This window comes from Rutilus rutilus (genome assembly GCF_951802725.1).
Source record: "Rutilus rutilus genome assembly, chromosome: 11".
In the NCBI taxonomy this organism is placed as follows: domain Eukaryota; kingdom Metazoa; phylum Chordata; class Actinopteri; order Cypriniformes; family Leuciscidae; genus Rutilus; species Rutilus rutilus.
In genome coordinates this window covers 17,559,244-17,578,106 of record NC_140216.1, presented here as the reverse complement: position 1 = coordinate 17,578,106, position 18,863 = coordinate 17,559,244, and the positions used below count along the sequence as shown (strand labels likewise).

The 18,863-nt window shown below is 37.7% G+C and overlaps 1 pseudogene across 1 annotated transcript; it reads right to left on the bottom strand.

The window, feature by feature from the left end:
- Nucleotides 1-201: 201 nt before the first annotated feature.
- On the bottom strand, nt 202-2,574 carry LOC311300114 (putative nuclease HARBI1; annotated as a pseudogene). Its single transcript has 5 exons — nt 2,141-2,574; nt 1,856-1,969; nt 1,631-1,742; nt 1,317-1,545; nt 202-518 (listed from the first exon to the last, which is right to left on the bottom strand). The product of its transcript is annotated as a putative nuclease HARBI1 (transcript).
- Between the last annotated feature and the right edge of the window lie 16,289 nt (nt 2,575-18,863).

Below are 18,863 nucleotides of genomic sequence, written 5' to 3'. Positions count from 1 at the left end.
AAAGGAGTCTAGAACTAGACCGTTCACTGAAGGAGCTGGACTGTGAGCTGAGGAGGCTCCAAATTAAAATAATTAAATTGGAGATCAAACAGCTGGAAAAAACAGATCTCAGTATGTGAACTTTTTTTAACCAAGTAAGCCTTTAGTATGAACACTATGAATGTTTATTAATGTAATTTTTCTTGCTCTCTTTCTTCCTCCCTAGCCACATGACCAATAAAACAGTTTGAGACCTATCTGCAGTGTCAGTGTGCTTTTAAAAATATTAAAATATTGTATTGTGATTGCATCTCTGACAGCTGCGCCAGCTGAGTGGTCAAGTGTGATGGGATCAATTTCATCAGGGAGAAGCTGGTTTTGTGGTGGTACTCGCTCCTTTCTGATAGTGGCTATATTATGCAGAATGGCACATGTAGCCACTATCTGTGATGCCCGCTCTGGTGACACTAGGGCTAAACGATACATCGAATTTTCATCGTCATATGAACTTGCGCGATGAACACATCGCAACAGACAGCCTGACACGATGAATAAGGGAAAGCAGTTTATTACATGCACCAAGCGCATGTAATAAACGTTTGACCTATCACGTTTAGCCCTGAAGACATGGTTGGCGCGTTCATGCTATTTGGCCAATCAGGTGAAGCCCCAGTAAGTGTCAGCTACGCTCAGATTGATTTGTGAGGTGTCAATTTAGTTGCGACACTGTGCCGTTAGCAAATACGATGGCGGAGGAAGGAGAGAAGAGTGAGGAAAATGTGGTGGCTGACGAAGACCTTGTGGTGAAAAAGAACAGCACTTCAGCTATGGAATTATTTTGGATTTAGGAGAGATGACGCGTTACAAACACAGGTAACTTAGACTAACCATGTTCCATACACAATGATATTCCGTACAGATGACCTTTTCCCGCCGATCGCTGAATAAATATGAGCCATTACAGTTATTTTAAATGGCCATTTTTATTTCTATTTATTTATTTATTTGAGTATAAAAGTTATTTTCCCCACATTTGTTTTATTCAAAGAGAGATGTTTTTGTTGAGTTTACAAAAAAAATATTTTAAAAGGAGCAGGGGAAATTGAACGTTAATTTCTTATAGTTATAATGCCTCATTTATGTGTAATTTGTTCAATAAAAGCATGTCAAATTATCTATTTGATTTCTTTATTCAGTGGGAATAGGCTATTCAATGTTTAGGTTCGCAAAGAACCTATTAAAGCACTAAGACATTGGAACAGTATAGCTAACATTCACATTTGAATATTTATCGCAAGTCATATCGTCATCGCAATATTAAAACAATGTTATGGCACATCGCAGCTTTTCCTCATATCGTGCAGCCCTAGGTGACACTCTTAAATGCCTAAGGCAGTTGAAACGTACCTTTAGGATGCCAAAGGTCATCTCGATCTTGACCCTGGTTTTACTGAGGGCCACATCGAAGCGGTTTTGTGGCCCTGTCTGAGGGTCAGGATAGGGGGTTAGCAAAAAACCTCTGGCATGCATAACCTCTATCTCCTACCAACAGGCCATCAAAAAGCCCTGTCATAGAACAGAAAAGGGGAAAATTGTGTAAGTTTTGCTATTAAAATTAAAACTTTAGTGTACTGTACCAAATTTAACTTGCCTTCCTCAAAGCGCTGACACAAAATAGACTCACGGAAAATTTGTGAGTCATGCACTGAGCCTGGCCATTTGGCATCCAAACTTGTGATCATGCATTCATGATCACAAGTCATCTGCAGATGAAATGTACAGTAAATAATTGTCCTATCTGTTAGTTACTATTTATTTAAAGATTGATCTCAATGCAAATAAAAATCATTTCACATAGGCTATATAGTAGCCCTACCTGAACATTAAGGCTGTGAAAGGACTTTGTTCACATGATCTGCCTCATGTTCTCCTAGAGCTGTGGAGTTTGCAACATGTGTGCAGTCTATTGCTCCTATGACTCTAGGGAATCCTATCATAGGAATTAAAAATATATATTTAAAATCATTCTTAACAGGTAGCTACTGCAGACTATTGTATAATAGATTTCTAAGTGTGAAATATGCTTTTTTTTGAAGAAAAAAAAATTAGTGTGAAAGGTTAAATTTGTTCATGTGATGTCACCCTATCAAGATTATCTTACCGGCAATTTTATAAAAGCCCTCTTTTATGGACATGGTCGATAAATGTCCAGGGAACACAATGAAGCTATTTATGTACCCCTGCAGAGCGAGGACCACCTTGCTAATGGTTTGACAGACCGTGTTTTTCCCTAGATTCTCTGCATCACCGACCGCATACAAGTATGTACCACTTGCAAAAAAACGCAACGCAATACATACCATTTGCGGACGGTACAGTAAGGGCATGGCTTCGAGTCACATTTGTTATGTGCGGCTCAAGAAGTTCACAAAGATAAGACATTCCTTCCGTGGAAAATCTGTATCTTTCATACAAGTAAGTATCAGGAAAGTCAAATGGATTTTGTCTGTCCCTAAAAACTCTTTCTCTACGAAGTGCTCGTCTAACAATTTGCGCGGAGATGTCCACAGGATTTGGGAGAAAAGGTGAAGCCATTGCAACAGAGAACAGACGCTGGGAATTAGTTACGTCACCTATATGTTTCTTTGCTCACAGCTGATTGGTCAAACTTCAGTCTGAGATCTTGAATCCAGAACATAACCTGCCCCGGAGCAGGTTAGCCGTGCAGTGTAAGATACCATGGCGACGAACACCGATTAAAGCCTAAAGCTACTTTCATAGTACCTAAAACCCAGGGTTGGCGGAAACTAAACTGGAACATAGCTGGCTAGCCACCTAAACCTGCTTTATGGTATAGGCCCCAGATGTTATTGGTTCATTTACTGCTTTATGTAAAAATGTGGTTCTCACCGTCATGGAGGGAGATGTGTAAGGGAGTGACTTGACAATGGGGTTTTGTTTCTGTATGTAATATTGAAATCAGGTTAAATGAAAAGATAGAAGACAGTATTGACTCCTGCTGGTATGTTATACTGATGCTCATTCCGCAGAATTTAATTTATGGTCGTATGGTAAATGAGACATGAGTGTTCATAGCTCGTGCTAGCAATAGTGAGCAATAGCAAGTATAGTGAAAATAATATAGCATAGCTTAGCTTTAGTCAGCCACCACATTATATTGAATAACTGGCAGTTACTACAATATAAAAGTGCAGAAATTATTCAATTTAAAAAAGTGAACTTACTGAATGTTCTCCAAGTAAACATAAAACAGTAAAATGAAGTGTTCATGCATCATACTTAAATTATGAAAACATACAATGTTTTGTTGTTCAAATTAAATAGTTTTAGTTTTCATTGGAGTTTGCGTTTTTTGTTAGCGCGTGCGCAGTTTGAGACTTCAGCTACTCGGCGGTTAGGTGTCTATGGAAGTAAAATAATGCCAAATGTTTTTGAAACAACCTAGGTTATGCTCGGCAATCTACTGCTTTTCCTGCAGTTCCTGGATGTCAATGTTGAATTTACTGTCGAATTTGAACCACTGAATTTGTGGAAGCAAATTTGCAAAGTGAAATAAAATGGACCGAAAATTGCCTGTTAAATATTATAGTTTGTATTTTTAAACAGTTTGACTATTTTGGAAGTGAAATATGAAAGGTGAATATGGATTATTTAATTTTTAATAATGAAAATGTGTTTGAAATGTTTTGAATTGAAATATTCACAGCTTAAATATTCAACCATGTTGAATTTCAGCCCATAAAAATGCAAGCCCTAAAAATACAATGCATTAAATGCAAGCATGGTTAATGCAATGCCTATTTTTTTTTTTTCAAGTAGTGCAATTCAACAGGCTTTTTCGTTTCAAAAACATTTGGCATTATTTTACTTCCATAGGTGTCTGTCTGCTGCAAAGACTGTAAAAAAATATCTGTCTGTCTGCTGCTGGTGAGAAGTCGGTAGCGGAGTGCTGCCTTCAATTCAGCGTTTCTGCAGACAGAGATGGGCAGTATTTTAATTACATGTATTTGAAATACAGTGAGGAAAATAAGTATTTGAACACCCTGCTATTTTGCAAGTTCTCCCACTTAGAAATCATGGAGGGGTCTGAAATTGTCATCGTAGGTGCATGTCCACTGTGAGAGACATAATCTAAAAAATAAATAAAAAAAATCACAATGTATGATTTTTTAACTATTTATTTGTATGATACAGCTGCAAATAAGTATTTGAACACCTGAGAAAATCGATGTTAATATTTGGTACAGTAGCCTTTGTTTGCAATTACAGAGTGGTACTACCAAATATACCGTTTTTAAAAAAATACAACAAAATTCAAAACGCGGAAAATTCAGGTCGTATAGAAAGTAATTTAGCGGTCGGGAGCATTTTGGCCGATTACAGAGCTGCACTGCAGTTTTCTGGCGCAAACGTGGTGGTGGTTCAAGAGAATCCGTGTATCATTCATTCAGGTGTTTTTTGGTTTGATATTAAGAGTAGAAAAATAAGAAAACAGCTTGAATATTAGATTTCTAATATTCTTAAAATAGTCCTCTGCTGCTGCAGTTGTAAGGATTCTTAACACGTTTAGGCCTATTGCAACTACATTTAATCTTTTTCTCATCAAACAACCAGACTAACGAATGGCTCGACACAACCCATACCGAAGAGCCTACAGGACTTTCTTCTGTGTAGACCAGCAGTTCTCAAGTGCCAGGGGGTCCATGAAAATAATTTGCTATAAGCAAAATATCAGAGGAGGAAGAGTGCTTTCCTGAACAGCAGCACAATACTGATTTTATACAATTACAAAAAAATAGCCTACTTAGTTCCAAATAGCCTAAATCGTTGCACATCCTCAGTGTCCTTGGCCTGAAAACTTTCCAGCAGTTTAGCAGCTTGAGATGCTCTCTGAAGCGCAGACAGGAGCCGAAACACAACGATGTATCTTGTCCAAAAACCTGCTTGAGCTTATTTAACTGTTATTTATTTTATTATAATGTATTGATTGAAAAACGGACTTTAGATGTTGAATATTAAAATTCAGCTTTCCAACAAAAATCAGCGCTGATTAAGAAATAAACAGGGAGTGCAGGTTAAGATTATTCGTTTACAGTGAATTTATGAATTAGTATGGGCTGCTGGTGGTGCTTGAGACTATATTTGTCATTTTGTGTTTCTGTGGGGGGAAAAAATGAACAATAATAAGGCTATAAGGATACGCTAAAAGATGCTAAATGTAAAATGTTTTTCTCTATTTAACAGCATTAGACTGTCTTACAACAGTGAAAGACACCTTCCCTTTTCATCAGGTAAATTGCATGTCTTGTGTGGCTGGATGTTGGGCTCGTGAACAATAATAACGTTGTTCATCCTATCGTTACTGAAATATAAATGTGGGCGCGATCAGCCGTCAAAAGATTCTGCTTGGTTTTAAAGCCTTCACTTATGATCTCTCATGTGAAGGTGGGCATACGCAAAATCCACTTAAAGATAGATTGTATCATCCCATAAATTTTGCGTTTGAAAGGGAAACTCCCCTAGGCAAGGCAAGTTTATTTATATAGCACATTTCATACACAATGGTAATTCAAAGTGTTTTACATAGAAGAAATTAAAATAATCAAAAGAAATAAGAATAATTAAAACAGTTTAGAATAAAAAAATACAAACAGTCGGACGAACAGTGGCACAGTGCTCATTCATTAAATGCATAGCTAAACAGATGTGTTTTGAGTCTGGATTTGAATGTGACTACTGTAGGAGCACATCTGATGTCTACTGGAAGGTGGTTCCAGCTGCGGCTGGCATAATAGCTAAAAGCGGACTCACGATGTTTAGAGTGAACCCTTGGTACAGTGGTGGTCAGAATTAATAGCACCCCTGGTAAATACAATCAAAAATGGCTGTAAAAAATAAATCTGCATTGTTTATCCTTTTGATCTTTCATTCAAAAAAATGCACAAAAATCTAACCTTTCATTGAAGTAAAAGAATTGAAAGTGGGGGGTAAATCACATTATAAAATAAATGCTTTTCTCCAAAACATGCTGGCCATAATTATTGGCTGTTATTCCCTGTTATTAAATACTTTTTGCAACCTCCTGTTGCCAAGATAACAGCTCTGAGTTTTCTTCTATAATGCCTGATGAGTTTGGAGAACACCTGACGAGATCAGAGACCATTCCTCTATACAGAAGCTCTCCAGATCCTTCAGATTCACAAGTTCATGTTGGTGCTTCTTCTGTTCAGTTCACCCCACTCATTTTCTATAGGGTTCAGTTTAGGGGACTGGGACGGTCATGGCAGAAGCTTCATTTTGTGCTCAGTTACCCATTTTTGTGTTGATTTTGATGTTTGTTTTGGACCATTGTCCTGATGGAAGATCCAACCACAGCCCATTATAAGATTTCTAGCAGAGGCAGTCAGGTTTTGATTTTTTATCTGTTGGTATTTGCTAGAATCCATAATACCATGTATCTGAAGAAGATGTACAGGACCTCCAGCAAAAAAATAGGCCCACAACATATAAGATCCAGCAGTAAATTTAACCGTAGGCATGGGGTACTTTTTAACCCTGTTTGCACCAAACACATCTGGTGGGTTTGCTGCCAAAAAGCCCTTTTTTGTTTCATCTGACCATAGAATCTGGTCCCTTTTGAAGTTCCAGTCATGTCTGACAACTGAATATGCTGAAGTTTACTTTTTGAGGAGCGAGGAGGATTTTTCTTGAAACCCTCCCAAACAACATGTGGTTGTGTAAGGGTTGTTTGATAATTTTTTTAAGGCTTTCTGACCCCCAAGACTCAAGTCATCTCTGCAATTCTCCATCTGTGATCCTTGGAGAGTCTTTGGCCACTCAAACTTTCCACCTTGCATTAAGACAATATAGACACGTCCTCTTCCTGACAGATTCGTAACATCTTTAGTTGATTGGAACTTCTTAATTATTGCCCTGATGGTCAAAATGGGGATTTTCAATTCTTTAGCTATTTTCTTACACTTTATATTTTTTGATGCTCAACAATCTTTTGATGCACATCAGAACTATATTATTTGGTTTTACTCATTGTGATGGACGATTAAAGAAATTTGGCCTTTGTGTATTCGTCATATTTAAACTCCTGTGAAACAAGAAGTCATAGCAGACAATTTCATGTTCCTAGTCACCCTGGTGTGCTAAATAAAGGTCAATATTAATGGGAATATACTTCAGAGATATTTTACTCGTAAAACATTCTAGGGGTGCCAATAATTGTGGCCGATGTGTTTTGGAGAAAAACATTTATTACATAATGTGATTTCCTCCCCACTTTCGATTATTTTACTTCAATGAAAGGTTCGATTTTTGCGAATTTTTTGAATGAAAGATCAAAAGGATAAACAATGCAGATTTATTTTTTACAGCCATTTTTGATCATATTTACCAGGGGTGCCATTAATTCTGACCACCACTGTATTTCTAGCTGATGTGATCTGTTGGGTTTATATTCAGTGAGCATATCTGGAGTGTATTGAGGTCCTAGGCCATTGAATGATTTATATACCAGTAATAATACTTTAAAATCAATCCTAAATGTAACTGGGAGCCAGTGTAAAGACCTGAGGACTGGTGTGATATGTTCATATTTTCTGGTTCTGCTCAGAATCCTGGCAGCAGCATTCTGTATGAGCAGCAACTGCAAGTTTCTCTATAGTCTTGACTGTAAACATTCTGATAGTATGCTGATTTAGTTATTGCTTTGACATGACTACTGAAACTAAGGTCTGACTCCAGAATCACACCAAGATTCCTGACTTGATTTTTAGTTGTTTGACCCTAGAGTGAAGGTATGCGTTCACCTTGAGAACTTCATCTTTGTTTCCAAACGCAATGACTTCAGTTTTGTCTTTGTTTAACTGAAGAAAGATTTGGCACATCCAACTATCGACTTCATCAATGCATTGGCACAGGAAGTCAATGGGGCTGTAATCGTTAGGCGATAGGGCTAAGTAGATCTGTGTGTCGTCTGCATAGCTGTGGTAAACAATTTGGTTCTTTTTCATTATTTGGCTCAGTGGGAGCATATACAGGTTGAACAGGAGTGGCGCAAGAATTGAGCCTTGAGGGAATCCGCATGTCATGGATGTCCACTCAGACTTATGGTCTCCTATACTCACATAATAACCTTTCCCTTCTAAATATGACCTGAACCATTTTAGGACTATCCCAGAAAGCCCCAGCCAGTTTTCCAGCCTGTCAAGAAGTATGTTATGATTGACAGTGTCAAATGCAGCACTGAGGTCAGGTATCAAGGAGAAAATCAACAGAGTCAGCAGATATGCTTGGTGTTAAAGATATAGCCTTCATAAATAGTACACTAGTGTTCTCATTTAAGCATCTCTAATTGAGCATCTAGCTTCAATGGCAGGAGAGATCAATATATTCAAGAAAATACAGAAATGATTAGTGCTACATCCTTAATAACAATCGATGAAATGTTTAGACCCTTACTGATAAGTAAATCAAGAGTGTGTCCACGATTGTGTGTGGGTCCATGTACATGCTGAGTCAGATCAAACGTTTTTAAAACAGTTTTGATTTATTTTTCCATATTGGTTTCTGCATCTATGTGAATGTTAAAATCTCCAGTAATGGCAAAACAGTCAAACTCTGAGGTAATTGTTGATAACAGTTCTGTAAAGTCCTCAGCAGGCTGGAGAGTATTTAGGAGGCCTGTAAATAATGATAAGTAAAATGCGTGGAGCACCTTTTAACACAATACCCAGATATTCGAAAGATGGGTAATTCCCAAATTATATTTGCTTACATTGACAGACATCTTTAAAAAGAGCAGCTACACCCCACCTCTTCTACCCGCTCTGCATATAGCCTACTCATAAAAGTAAAGTTAGGAGGGGATGTTTCATTGAGGACTGTTGCACTGCAGCTGTCTTCTAGCCATGTTTCATTTAGAAACATAAAATCCAGGTTGTTTGTGGTTAAGTCGTTGACTAGAAGTGATTTATTTTTAAGTGAGTGGATCTTTAAAAGTGCTAACTTAACAGTCTTACTTTTTGTCCCCACAGCAATCATAGGTTGACGTGTAATAGGCACCAGATTAGTTAGGTTTGTTGTACGGTGTTTGAAGGCCTTAGACTTTCTATCATGTAATAGAACATCAGTAGAGAAAGATACAGGCACACTGGGACCTGACACATATCACTGAGAGCTGGTATCAGTTGTTTTTGGTTCACCTCGAGCTGATGGAGGAGGCATTGTGGCAGAGGCCGAAGAGCTCTCACAGAAGGAGGGGGAGGGCGAGCTGGGCCCGCAGGCTTTGGTGGTTGTGGGGCCTGACGTTTTTTGGTTGATATCTGGTGGCTCGCAACAAAAGAGTGGGATAGTTAGGTTCCAGCATACATCAGTTCTTCCATTTTCTCTGAGAAGCACAGAAGTGGAGATGCTGGAGAGAGGGATAATGTGTCTGGTGAGAGGGGCTGTTGCTCTGGTGTTATCGGAGGCTGTAATATGCTGTCCTAGCTTCCCTGGCTGTTTTCCAGGAAGTTGTCCTTGGGTGCTGAATCTTGGAGCAGTTCTAATATGTAACAGTCTGTCTGTGGTGAGCTCTGTGGGCAGGACTCAGCTGAGATTGTGTCCGTGAGCAGAGGTTGTTGTGGCTGAGTGGTGTTATCATTGTCCTTGTGTGATTTGTCAACCGCATGTCCATTCAGGTGCTGAAGTGAATTCCTGTGGTTATTCATACTGTGTCCAGGTGTGTGTGTGCCATTCAGATTGAGTGGATTGGCACACACTGTAGAAGGATGATGGATGGAGAAGTAGATATTGTCGTTTAGAACTCTTGAACCAAGTTTGTTTGGGTGGTGGCCATCCTGTTGAAACAGCTGTCTCTGACTCCAGAAAAGATTGAAGTTGTCAATGAAGTTTTATATTGCAGGCTTTTTGCAGCCATGTATTAAGCCCAAGCAACCGTGAAAACCTGTTTGTTCCTCTTACTGGGAGTGGTCCACTGATGAATGTCTGAACTTTCAGAAAGTTCATTGAAATCCTTTTTAAGGAGTTCTGACTGCTCTTTATGAATACCATTCTTCCCCACTTGAATGATAAGTCGATTTGCAGTCTTATGTTTCATCAGAACGTTCTGAAGTTCATTCCCTGTTTACATCGGAAGTTGTTGCTTGTGGAAGGCAGCACGTAGTTTAATCCCTGCTGCTAATGTTTCTGATTATGGAGTCACCCACTATAAGAGTCCTGTGCTAGGCTGCGCTCTGAGCTGAGTGCCGCTGTCTGCTTGACCTTGAGTGCCAGTTAGCATCAGTATTCGATTTGATCTTTATTTGATCACATTCATCATGTTGAATTCAATCATATTCAAGTTGGCAGTTATATATTCAAGTTGGCAGTTATAAAACCTCTTATTAAGAAACCACAATTAGATAACACCATATACATCATATAACACCAATTCTATCATCTCTACACTGGTTACCTATAAAGTTCCGTATCAATTACAAAGTATTACTACTGACCTATAAAGCCCTAAATGGTTTAGCTCCCCTGTATTTAACGGAACTTCTATCGCACTACAATCCATCGCGCTCTTTAAGATCACTAAATTCGAGGCTTCTGGTCATTCCTAGGATATCTAAGTCCACTAAAGGAGGGAGGGCGTTTTCACATTTAGCTCCTAAACTCTGGAATAGTCTTCCTGATATTGTTCGAGTCTCAGATTCGCTGTCCCAGTTTAAAACTAGATTAAAGACGCATCTCTTTAGCCAAGCATTCACATAATAATTACCTTTTATACCACAGTTGAATCAGATTGAATGCATTAATATTATGAACAGCAGCTACGCTAATTATTTCCCATCTGCTTTTCTGTTGCGTCCCGAGATAAATACAGATCGTCAGCTCCAGTTTGTATCCAGCCTCCCATGGAAACTACAGATGCCCCAACACCCGTGAAGAGACGACTCGACGCCCGTGAAGAGAAGACTCGACGCCCGTGACGAGACGACTCGACGCCCGTGAAGAGACGACTCGACACCCGTGAAGAGACGACTCGACGCCCGTGAAGAGACGACTCGACGCCCGTGAAGAGACGACTCGACGCTGGCGATATGTTTATGCCCTAAATCAATACATGATTAACTAACTGTATTTCTCTATGTACATTTCTGAAATGCACTTTCTGTAAAGCTGCTTTGAAACAATATGTATTGTGAAAAGCGCTATACAAATACATTTGAATTGAATTGAATTGAATTGAATGTTTTGGGATTCCACATCTACATTCATTAATACTTCAAATATGTTCTCAAGATGTATAGGCGGTGGTAGGAAACCACTGTTTGCAATCCTTGTCAAAGCCGTATCTGGGGTAGAGGATGCTACCGCGGCAATATGTGATGCTCGTGACAATCTGATGTCTCGAGTGCCTTTGGGTCTCGCTCCCTGTTTGTGCCATCGATTTGTATGTCGATCAGTTATGGCTTGTTTTTCTACACTCAGTATGGTCTGTCGGGGAGCACTAGATTCATGGGACTCACCGGCTGTATGCTGAGGGCGTCCATGACGAAGCACTGTTGTGTGTTCCGTCTGGTTTGGTGGTCCCACAAGTAACTTTGTTCAAGAACTGCAATCCTTTGTAAAAGTCTGTGGCTGTTTGTGCAGCAAGTAGATTCTTGAACCAGAAGTGGCATTTTCTCTCTTATCCTTTTGAATGTAGGTAGTTGTGTTTTCCCTTCCCCGGAATGTAAGCTGATGGCTTTCAGTGGTAAACTGGTCGGATTAAAATAATTCTGCTTTTTTGTAGTAATCCAAGCTTTGTCGTTTGAGCACTGTGCTGATTTGCTGAAGTTAAAATTAGGTGATAAAAGGAGATAAAATATAAAAATATAAAAGCGATAGAGCAAAGCGCGGAGCAGTAAGCAAGAGCGACCTAACAGTAGCTGAACAGGAAGTCGTGAAATATATTTTTCCCTATAGTGAAATATAATTTTTATTTTAAATATTATTCACTATTTTTCTATATACTGAAATAGTGAATCAGTTGTATTATATACCCATATATTGTGGAAAATAGGAATTATATCTGAAGACCTCCGATGTAAAAGCCTCTAAAAGCCACCTATGTCAAAAAAAAGATAATAATATTGAGTGAATGCTCTCCGCACATAGTATATACGTTCATCAAATACTTTCACTTCAAACTCACTAAATCCCAGCCTCAGCCCATTCAGAAATGTCGGTACTTAGGTAGAAACCTATATATAGGAGCCTTATAAAAATGTTAATATTAAAGAAAAACGTTAGACGGACTTAGAGGCTTTTGCATCTGAAGTCTTCATATGTTGTTACAATGCTATCCTTTGGCTTAGTGTGTGAATTTAATCAGCTCAGTGACAGCAGATGAAAATTATCTGTTTATATAACACCAGTGCTCATTAATGTGTGTTGTCATTGACAAATAAATAAATACAGTTTATATATATATATATATATATATATATATATATATATATATATGTATATATATATATATATATATATATATATATATATATATATATAAACTGTATTTGAATATATATATATATATATATATATATATATATATATATATATATGCATTCATTTAACACATGTACAAACACAATTTAAATATTAAATATTTTAAATTACACAGAATTTAGTGAATATGCTACATATTTAGTCAATTTGCTCTAAGCGGCCTGGATCCGACTGCTGGTCCTTGACTTTGAGTGGGTGACTTGTCCACACCTGCATTGTCCTGTCGAAGGAACAGACATAATCATGTAATGCTGACCAGATTTAATGAGTGATTCTTAAAGAAAATCTAAAGCCAAACTGCTTCTACCTTTTCAATATGAGGGGTCCGAATTGAAAAGGATATGATTATTGTCCCAGATTAAATTATTAAAGTGTTTAATAATTTCTAAATCTAAGTAAAATTGAGAGATAGGAGGGTCTAACCAGTGCTCTTTTCCGGGTCAGCTGGGACCTGGGCTGAAGGCTGCTCTGAGTTCTCTGGTTCAGTTGTGAAGTGGTTATCCGAGGGACTTGATGGTTGTAGCTCCTCAGTTTAAGATTCTGCTGCATCTTGTTGTCAATTTCCACACATAGTTTTTGTGGAGGTGTCTGACACAAACCTACATTGTCCTGTTGAGGGAACAGATACATGTATAATCGTACAATGCTGGGCAGGTTTAATGAGTGCTTCTTAGACTAAATCTAAAGGTGTATTTTTTTAAATATAAAAATATAATATAAATATAAAACGATTTTAAATAAAGGACCTTGAAAACATAGTAGCATAGTTAAAGGCAGTGTTTTCTTTTTTTGAATAAATCTTAAAATGAGTAAAAACAAGAGATAGAAGGGACGCTTCAGTGCTCCATGGGCACACCCTCTCACTCCAACAGGGCATGGGTGCTCCCTGGGGAGACCCGGGAGGTTGTTGTGGGGAACGCGGTGGAACACATCTCCATCGATGCCAATGTAACCAGGTTTCACTGTCAGAAGCCTGACACTGTGAGAGTATCCATCCCTAACTTCAGTCAAACATAGCAAACCAGTGGGGTGCATGAAAATGGAATGGGCAAGACCACTTCAGGGGAACATGGGGAACATGGCAAGACCTGGACCTGGCCGGTGTCAGTTCATCCTTTGAATTCCCATACTCTGTGACCCACTCTCACTTCCCTCACTCCTGTGGCCCCTAGATGCAAATGTCAGAACTCAAAATGTTAGTTTACAAACTATGGTAAAATATATGGTATGTTCATAATTGTACTAAGTATTGTGCAAGGAGCTGTGTGAATTTATGATTTGATCATCTTCCTATAATCATAATTGTTAAAAAGGCCTACACTAAAAAAAAAAAAAAAAAAAAAAATATTGGGGTAGAAACAATTTTCACTCAGAAATGTTACAATTGATACAAAGAAAAGGCAAGTAATACATTGAATATGCTATATGCATGGAACGTTCTTACGAACTTCCACAATTATATAAGCCAGCTGGAAAACTTCCAGTGAAACAGCACTTGTTGGTGAGTTTTGACAGTATCAATAGTGTAGCCTAATAGGTTCAGGTTCAAGGTTCAAGGTTCAAAGGTTTTATTTGTCACATACTCATACAAGATGCGCAGTGAAATGTTTTTGTGACACGCCCTGTACTTCTGTGCTTAATTGTAATAAAAATAAATACAATGTAACAAAAAAAAAAAAAACTATTTGTAACAGTAATACTGTAATAGTTTAAAATTAAGTGCTGTGAGAACAACAGCTGAGCACTGCTGTGTTCCTTCTCAGCAAAATTCAATTCGAAAATCAGTTTTCACACTTTCCCCTCTGATGTATCTAACTGTTCTCTCAGACATTTCTTGTAAAATCTTCAGTACTTTACTGGCAATTTTAATCACGTTTTTTACAATTGTACTGCAAAAAAGTACGTTTTGTTTTACTGTGAGTTTACAGTATTGGAAAACAAAAATGTAAAGTTTTTTATTCTTGTTGGGTTTAGCTGTGCTGCTATACTTTTTTTGTTGTTGGTTTATTTTGTAATGTTGGTGTATTTTGTTTTTATTTGTTGAATGTCACTATTGTTGTGTTTTGTATGTCGAGAATTGATGTTGCAACTTTCAAAGTTGTATCTCAGCAGTTGCTACACTATTGTGACAGATCATTCTACAAACAGTTATGAATATGAAATGAGTTATTTGTTAATATTCATGCTTAATTCTAGAATAAAATCTTCTCATTCATGCTAAGAATAGTTTGACTATTCCAATTAATGGAATACACTAGATCTAAATGTTCTGTAAATCAAAAAATTATTTGATTTATTCTAACAAATTTTTTCATTTGTCACACTTCTGACTTGGCTAGATCAGAAATTTAAAGGTCTAAGATCCCAAGCAAATGGAACACTAATCACCATTACTGTGATTTCAAAACAATTACAGTATAGTAAACAATTACATTTCTTACAGTGGCATGGTTAAATAAACCTTTAAAATGTGAATTCACAGTAAAACAAGATCAGTAGATTACTGTGATGTTAGCATCATTCTGCTGTTGATTTACAGTCATTTGTAAGAAAATTACCCAGCATGCATTGAGTTCACAGTAAAAAAAAATGACTACAGTAATTTATTGTAAAGGAATACTCTTTAATCCTGTAAAATCCTGGCAATTATTTATAGTGTGCTGTAGACCTTTTTTTGGTGGGTGACAGCAACACCAGAGGCATTTGACTTTAGAGTGCTGCAGACTGTTCCAGAGCTCTCACTAGTTCAGTGACATGTATACAGTATATTGAATAGCGAAGGACTCATGCTACATCCCTGTCTCACTTCATGATTCTGAGGGAGGATATTCTTGTTCAGTCAAAAACTGTGAGGAATTAGACTCCACTGCTTATTCAAACAACAATTCACACATAGTTTCAGAGACAAGTCTGATCTGCATTCAAAGCTAAATGGAGGGCCACATGATGTAACCCCATTAAATGGGTCCTATTATGCCCTTTTTAGAAAGTCTTGATTTTGTATTTGGGGCGGTGAACAGTCTTACAAAAGTGAGAGCTTATAAAAAATTACAGTAAATGCTATGTCAACACTAATGTTGGCTAGCAGGCAAGCAGAGCCAAACAGATTTGCCCTTTGTTTACATTGAGGCAACAACATTAAACTTAGAATTGGAACTGTTAATAGAAAACGCAACTAGAAATAATAAGACATAAGTTGTAACCCACAAACAACAGATTGTCCCAACAAAGTGGAAACTGATCTGTTTCAGGACAGACTGATCTCATGAAATGGCGTATGTATGACACGCCAATTCGTATTTCCATTTTTGGCGTGCTATCAACACGCATAATCGCTTTTCAGCGTGTTTATCAACGCCGTTGACTTAACGTTACATTACTCTCTATATAAATATATATGACTTACCCCAACCCCGTCCCTAAACCTACCCGTCACTGGGGTTAATACCATTTATGAGTCTTCCCCTACCATCCTAGTAAAAAAATATCGCTCCCCAGATGTAGATTTACATTTTGCTTCGTTTCGCTCGGACATTTAGACATACACGCGGAATCACTCGGACATTTAACGGCGTAGACATACACGCGGAAGATGACGGCGTGGACATACACGCGGATAGCTCAAAATGCGTATAGATAACACGCCACTTGACTTGAAAGTGGCGTGTATGTTTACGCAAAGTCATGATGTCATGTTGTTCAGGAGAAGCTTTTGAGAGTAGCCTGCATTGTACTCTCTTAGGTTCTGGAAGACAAACATTGGGGTTATAATGTTCAGGAACAGAGTTTAAAATAAATTTTAACCACTCTAGGTTTGTCAGCCTTAGGAAGGTCAAACAAATGAGTTTTGTAAATGGGGTGGAAAAAACTGTGTCTATATGGCATAGCCACAACACTGTCTTCTCTAACACAGCTCAACCAGGCCTCGTCCACTTTTTTGCGTATTCCGTGGGCAGAGATTATTTAAATAAGGAATATTGTGACTTCATAAGATCTGGAGTCATTTGTTGTAGTTCTTGGAAAGTGGATTCTGTTAAATAAAATATCTCCCTTTAGAGTGCACTTTGAGCTTTGTAACCTTGCTTTTTTATGCTCAAACAGCAACATTACAGATCCAAATCCAAATTTTTCCAGATCCAAATCCAATATCATATGTTTTCCCAATTAAACAACACATATTGTATTTATTTTGACAAACACTGTGTTTTTAATGTGGCACACAGGTGGAATATATTTATGGAGGAATCACACCAGTGACAAGAAACACTGGGGCCATGAGAGGATCATCTGAAGACCGAAAATGCAAGAACCAGAGCAGCTTTAGCAGGAAACTCTGGGCCAGGGAGGATGAGAGATGAGCTCTGGGACTAGAGCAGCCTTGGACTCCAGCTCTGGCTGAGGCTGCGACAGCGAACACTGGGGAGGCTTTGGCTGGAACTTCTTTGGCAGCCGTCATGAAAGAAACCTTTGTGATGGACATGATGGGCATCAGTGTGACCCGTTCAGTCATGTCAGGAACCTTTGGAAAGCTGCGCAACTGGAGCTGCTGAGCTGTGGAACCATAGCAGTATCCTCCAGGTTGGGACAGGGACTTGTTATATGACATCTCTGACCTTCTTCTGGAGTAGCAGCATCAGGATCCCGGGGTATTTTATTTAGTTACATTTTATTTAACAGGGACAATGGATAGTCAATGACAGCCCCAGAATTAGCTACAGAGCTAAAATTCATCTGCTGTCCCTGGGCAGGAAAGACTAAAGCACATAACATAACTAAAACATTCAGCAGCAATAACATATACAATAAACTTCTCACATAACAAATGAAAAATACATTCCAAATAATATAATACAACAATACTTTCAAAAATATTACCCTATAATGAATATTTCATCTAAAATAAACAAGATAAAAAAAAAAAACTACCAAGATTATATAACCAGTTTCTAAAACACAGTATCAATGATCACATGTTTGACTCATCTTTAACCATATTTTCAAATGTAACTTAAATTGTGAAAAAGTAGGACACCATATGATATTGGTTGGTGTATTATTTCAGTTATTAACTGCTCTAACAGCTGAACAACCAAAATCAGTAATTATAAAATGCACTTCACAATCACCTTTTGATGAAGCTCGTTTGTCTTGTGTTCTCAGTGCACAAAGAGACAAATTATTTCAGGGGTGGTGGTGCAGGATTATTAACAATTTCATACATTAAATAATAGGGGTGTAACGATACCCTCATGTCACGATTCGATACATATCACGATACTGAACTCAAGATTCAATATTATCGCGATACTCCAATACATGGTAAAAGGTTAACAAAAAATGTACTGTTGATTAAAATGCAAAATGTTATATTACATTGAGGGTGTAAATGAATAGGCTGGGACTTGGTGCTGGTAACCTAATGCACAGGACATAGTGACACCAGAATAAAAATATTGATGAATCTGAAGCTGAAAATACAGAATTATTTAAGACGAATATGCTTGCACTCTGTCACTGACTAGATACATTTAAAATAATGTAGGCCACTTTTTACTGGTAACATAAGACATTTGGCATTATCAGAACCCACAAATATTTCCCCATTGCATTATTATACATTATATTCAACAGTATAGTTTAATGTAGTACTGACACTAAAACTCCGTAAACGTGATTTTTTTCACACACAGTAATTTTCAATGTGGATGAACTGTTTAATTTGTCAATGGAGATATCTATTTGGTCTATGAAAAATCATACTTTTTAACATGCTTACAAACTAAAAAGTAGGGGCCCCAGGGTAGAGCCTTGAGGAACTCCTGTGGAACAATCTCTTAGGGAATATGTATGCATTTCAATCCGAGTGCACTGTTTCCTAGATATAAGATAAGACTAAATCCCTTTCATTGTATTGACTGAAAAACGAAATGATAATTTAGATAAGAGTATTTGATGATTTAGCATATCAAATGCATTTTGTAGATCAAGGAGCACAGCACCTCTGTGTCTTGTCTGGTTTTGACCTTACTTGCTATGCTGAATAAAATAACATACAGCAGTTTCCATCCAATGCAATTTTTGGAACCCAAATTGCATAGGACAATAAATTTGTCACGTTTTGAGTTTCTTTGTTCATGTTTAGAGTTCAATGTTAATTGGTTCTTTCTTCCTTCTGTTTCCCTGGCTGTCAAGTTACAGATTGATTTGAGTCTCATTAGATCCTTGGTTGCCCTGTGAAATAGATTTAAACCCTGTGTTTTGTTCTGTTTAGTTGTCTGTTATAGTTGCGTGTTACCGGTTGTTCTATTTCA